Source organism: Formica exsecta, unplaced genomic scaffold, assembly GCF_003651465.1.
Source record: "Formica exsecta isolate Colony F162 unplaced genomic scaffold, ASM365146v1 scaffold260, whole genome shotgun sequence".
Classification (NCBI taxonomy): Eukaryota; Metazoa; Arthropoda; class Insecta; order Hymenoptera; family Formicidae; genus Formica; species Formica exsecta.
The window spans coordinates 87,797-94,239 of record NW_021849867.1 but is presented as its reverse complement, the minus strand read 5'-3'; positions in this window follow the sequence as shown (position 1 = coordinate 94,239).

Below are 6,443 nucleotides of genomic sequence, written 5' to 3'. Positions count from 1 at the left end.
GACATGCACCAATCGATCGTTTTACCATGGCACCGAAAAGTGGATTCGGCCACGTAGTTCCGCCGGCTCTAAAATGGATCCAATTAGCGCCACTGTACCGGCTAGAGAAAGCGTTATAGGAAAAACGGCGGCGTGGCCCCTCTCAGGTTTCTCTCTGCCAGTAGCATTAAAGCTCCCGCGCAATCGAAAATATAAGGAACAGGGAACAGATATTAAGGTGTCTTTTCACGCTGACGCTCGACGCTCATTTTTAACGTCAAAATAGGTCACGTGATTAAAGTTGACGCTACATTGTGAAAAACGCATGAAAAGGGTTTAGCATTGAATTTATAGCGTCAATACCGTATGTGTAATCATATGTGAATCATGTCATTCAGAAATAAATATTACATGTGGTTAAGCGAGTGTACGAAAAAATTATCAGAACGAAATCGGCAATGTAAGAAACTTTTAGCAGCAGTTCTGATAAATGATGAATTACAAAAATAGGAATAAAGAAATTATCGTAGGAAACGTTATTGGGTAAATCCAATATTCATAGAACGATACAATCATGAATTTTACCACACATTTTTTCCTGTCATTATTTTGGAAGGAGCACGATTCAGGAAAAAAAAATCTCATTCATATGGCCAACAGCACGGCTTGACGCTGAAGCTGAGAAAATCCAGCTTTTTTTCTTGACGCTAGCGTCGAGTCGAAGTCATGTGACTACATGCAACGCTAAGTGCCGGTCTACAATAGGTGATTTAAGCCCTAAGCCTTAAGAAATTGGCTAATCACAGTCGAGTATTCTCCTCATACTTGATTGTGATTGGTCAATTTCTTAAGGTTTAGGGCTTAAATCACCTATTGTAGACCGGCACTAAAACGAACGTCCCATGAATTCGCACTTTTAGAGATAAAGCCTGATTTGACTTTTGTTAAAGTAACTTTTTTTTCAATTTTCCCGGTTATGTGGTGTATATATAGCTTATAAGTTACTTTAAAGTAACGTTACTTTACTTTAATTGTATTGTAAAGTTACTTTCACGAAAATCAAGTCAGTCCTTATCTCCAATATTTGTTTCCTGTATCTTATATTTTTGATTGTGCGGGGATCCTTACACAAAGAGGGAACGAGGTAGAAATCGATTGCTCTCTCTAAAGCTACTAAAAGAGACAGAGCTTGACCTCTACCTGTCTTGCTATCTCTTTCTTTTTTCTTTCTTTCGGCCATATTTTCTGTCATATTTTCCTATACCTGAGCGCAATTCATACTATACATCGGATTAAGGCCGTTGCACAATGCTAGACAATAGCGATAGAATAGAAATAGTTAAGGTTAAGGTTAAGGTTATATAAAGGAAGATTAAGTTACATATTTAATCTATGTATTCACCTGCGCAACCCGTGATGCATTGCAAAAGACCGCGAGAGCCAATAACAGTTTACCTTATTTAGCATCTCTTTTTAATACTTAGCATCTCTTTTCAATAGCGACTGCGCACAATCGATTCTTTGCATTGCATTATGGGTTGCAAAGGCTTCGTGACTTAACCTTCCTTTATATAACTTTAGGGTCGGTATTCATAGTCCGTTCTTATATCCAAAATCGTCTTAAGTGTGGTCTTGTGTCATCTTAAGATTTCATTCAACCAATGAAATGGCCGCATAACATCTTAAAATCGTATCTTAAGACGATCTTCAATATAAGAACGGACTATGAATACCGGCCTAGAAATAGTTCGAATTGTTCTTCTTCTTGAATGTTAATCGCATAATCATGATCCATTTTCGAAGCGTTTTCGGTGTCTTTTCAGTTGATTACTTTCAGATATTATCATGGACGTAAGAAATATTGTACACATACACATGTACAACTTTATAGTTATTATAGTACAATATGCTAATACAAATATCTTCATTTCTCATATAAATTTGTCTAATAAATGCAGACATTGTGAAACAAATTAATTATAAACATATCTGGTAATAAGATAATATATATAATTTGATCAGATAAATATATATAATTTAATAACAGTTTATCTAAGCATATACAATTAACATCATTCAAAAAATCTTCCTGCCATAGGTTTTAAAATAAATTTTTACTTGTAGCCATTAATATCCAGAGATGATTTGATAAAGCTCACTCATTAATCGCGGAAAATGACTCGCTTGCGCCTAACAGAGTTACGTTCATTACCAGAAGTTACACTATATGTATATACAGCGATAGAATATTCATTTATGAATAAACTGTTGTTTTTCAAAAGATTCATTAAAGGGATAAGGGGATAAAGGGCAAGAAGTTCGCGATTGTCCCGATAATTCATTCCAAACAGACTTCAGCGAGAGAGAGCACAATGTAAAGATGCAAGAATACCACGACGCCTCGAAAATAATCGAAGGTTTTGTCTGTCGTGTCCTATGAACCGTGGGAAGAAGCCGTGTAAATCAGATTAGTCGCCATTTTGAGACTAATGAGCCGGGAAACGAACCAGCTGGATCAGCTCGAAGGAGAAAGGGAGAAAGAGAGATTCTTTCCTTTCTCTCTTCTCGATACACAAGGAGTAGCGCCTCTCTATTATCTTCCGTCTTCTCTTTTCACCTCCGTTTTCCCTGAAATTTCCAAAGCGTTTTCTCCTTATTTCATTTTATATTCCTTCTCTTTGTTTTCTTATCCCGTCCTCCGCCGCTCTCGTTTACCCTCTCATCCACTGTATTCCATATTGGCCCTCTGTCCTGGTTGCACCCTTTCAGTACTTGCAAACAATAACGCATTCCTGTAGCCGCGGCACGGTAATTAACCATTCGTTAAACGCTGCAGAAACAATGGTGGGATGTATCTCCAGCCCACGCGTTTACTTTTGCACTACCTCTGTTGTACAATAGTACATCGGTTTAGCATGATTAGGACATTTTAAGACAAAAACAATTGAGATGTGTCGTATACGCTTCTAACTCGCGCGCTATTTGATCGTATATATAACAATAAATTAACTAATTTTTTAATCAATTTTATTCACATGATTTTATACGTGTCTTTATTCTATTTGACTGTAAACGTAATATATTTTATGCGATTTACAATTTCTGGCATGATGGCATGATGAGACATTAAAATAACTACCGATGCAATATTTCAAACAATGTTGAAGTTTTCTGAAAAAGATCTGAAAATCCAAATAATATAAAATGTAAAATGCATTTCTCCAAAAAATTTGCCGATGCTTTAGTCATTTTTCGAACGCGTCTCTCATTTTTTAATAAGAAATACGCCGTTTCCCTTATGTACAATTTATGCAAACTTATTCTTCTCTGCATTTTCATCCATTTAATATCATAAAAAATTTTTGACTTGCTCTAAGTCAGGAAATTACAGCTCTAACAATAAGATACAAATTCATGTCTTGAAGATTCTCAATACCACATCAAGATGCTTGAAGATTCTCTCACATGTCTTGGAGATTTTCTCTCGCATGTTTCTATAAATAAAGAAGTGTTATAAAAATAGTAATAAAGATGTAGAAGAAAAAAGAAAAGATATATTTGAAAAATTTTAAAGAACAGCAAAAAAACTTTATGAAAATTTAAAAGAAAAGAAAAAATATATCAAGTACACAGTACTTATAACAATATGTCCTAAATAAGAATATAGGACCGAAAGTATATCGTAAGTGCTACTGAACATTTACAAATTGTATGAATCTTTTACAAGTACCTGAGAACATAATATAGCTTCTAGATATGATGGAAACTCTGCGCTGCAATCGAGAATCTAATATCGCGAAACATAACATATATTATAATGTAATCGAAACCTTTCAAGACATATTCGATTGCTCGACTATCACATGAGAAAGATATATAAGCATAAAAAATTATCAATTCCAAAAAATAATGACCCTTGCAGATAATTTTATCTGCAGGTAATCGCTAATCAGAATGGCGTTAAGTCGCTTAGCCGAGTACGTAAAGCTTAACGGGAACAATAAAAACAGATGTATAAATTGCATGAACAAGAGAGAGAGAGAGAGAGAGAGAGACAAATCCCATGTATTTCTAAGCGTTTATTCGAAATTTAATTCCAGTTTACAAATAGAAAAGAGCGACTTTACTCTCTCGTGATCCTGTCAAGTGACAGTCGTCCGACGTTCTCTCGAGTCCGGTCCGATCGAGAAAACGCACTCGTTGGACAAAATATATGATAGTAACAGATAAAAAGTATTTTAGTATAAAGATTTAAAGTATCGGTATTTTATTCATAGTCAGCTTTTTTCTAAGCAAACTCTATTCAAGTACTTATTTTCTACACGTATAATTTATAACCATTATTATCATATGATAAGACGGATAAGAGAAAAGTCAGAGATTTTACACGAGGATGCAAAAGCTCTAGCACTACAAACATATCGAAAAGGATACAAAAGGATATATGGAGCTGAACTAAATATAGGGGAAAGTAGGGTAAAACCAGGTACTTATTTACCGGGGATTTTTCTTCCTACAAAAAATCAGAAAACCCAAAAAATTTTCCTGACCGTTAGTAGTCTTTAGTGAACCTTGAGCTATGAGAAAATGAGATTAGTTGCTGGAAAAAAATATTTAGTTACCAAAGATAACAATATTTTTTGAAGAAATCAAAATATCTGATTTTGTCTCAAGTAAGATAAAATCGGGTACCCATTTGAAAGCATGTAAAACACCGTGCAATTACGAAATCTTGATTTATTTTAATCAAAATACAATACAAAAATGTATTTTATAAACAAAAATCATAAACAAAGACATCCTCTTGCTCTACATTGCTATTTTCTTGTTTAATTTTTTAACTTTAGGAGTCTCAAAAAACTTTTTTTTAGTGATTTCTTTTTCTGTGTGGCAGTCTCCATTTCCAACTGTTTCTTATAGAGAGAGAAAATCAGGATGACAGTTTTTCTTCTTTTCATTATATGAGGTGTGTACATAGGTACCCGGTTTTGCCCCAACATGAGGAAAACAACAAACACGGCGGTTATACATTCCGGCGTACAAAGTGACGATCAAAACTAGTGCGATATACTCTCTAATACGTACAGAATGCAATACTGCATTTACTGAAACAGATGCTCTATGTAGAAAAAGTCCTCGACGACTCGATTGTTACCCCGATATCGATCTTTTTTAGCTCAAAAACTTTGAACCTTTCTTAAAAAAGAAATATCGTGTGCATGTGGGCACGATTTATCTCAAAATAATGATGGCGTCAATCTACAACTAATAACACGAGTTGGCCAAAGAGAGTAGCACTTATCACAAAGAAACAGATGAGGTACCCGATTTGACTCGCCTACCCGGTTTTACCTTACTTTCCCCTATATATAACGCTGTATGTCACACTAACTGGATTCGAGACTATTCACGAAACTGGAAGAGGGACACGATTGCGGACTTGATCGCAAACTATATTAGACAGATTAGTATCGATCCTCTGCCAGATCAATATATACCAGCGGCTAATTATCTGCTGCGTCACGCTTCCGCGATATGTCCTTAATTATCCGCACCTTGCATTCTCTCGCAATTTCGTGCTACGGAATAACGAGAGAATTTATATCGTCCATAAATTAAAAGCGATCAAGACCAAAAGACTCGTGAGATAAATACGTTTAATGCACATTTTGTTTTATATATGTATGTATATAGATATATAAAACGTATATATAGAGGAAACTCGATATATGAAGAAAGATCGCAATTAAACAATCAGTTATAGTCTTAGATACGAATATGTAAATTATATATACAAATAAGAACCCATACAGCACAGATCATTGCGATTATATTGCAGCAACATTGCAATGTTGCAAATTGCAATGCAACATTACAAAGACATTGCAGAAATATAGAGCCACAAAGTACCAGCACACTTGTAGCAACATGACATTAATATTTCGGAAATATTGCAAAATTCAATTTTTATATAATTTTAATAATAAAATATTATAAGTTTAAAAATTAGATATTTTATATAAATACCGCGATTTATCTTTATTTTTTGTGCATTCATGATGAGGTGCGTACATTTTTGTAAAGCATGAATAAGATGATATTAATTTTTAAAAGAAAACAAAAGATAAAGCAACGTGATAATATCTGATAATTAATCCGATAAGATGCACGTGCCAGGTTATATACATATATTGATACACACAAACACGTATATATATATATATATATATATATATATATATATATTGTGTTTATGTGTGTTAGAAATATGTATATATATAACACAAAATATATATATAGTGTATATGTATACATATTCCTTATGTTTACGTGTTAATTGTTTGGTTATGCTTAGACATTTGCACGCGTGCTCTATACACTTATACTAAACGATAATATTAAGTATAGATACTCTTCTATGATTGAATGAATAATATATTTGATAATTTCAAGTGATTTTTATA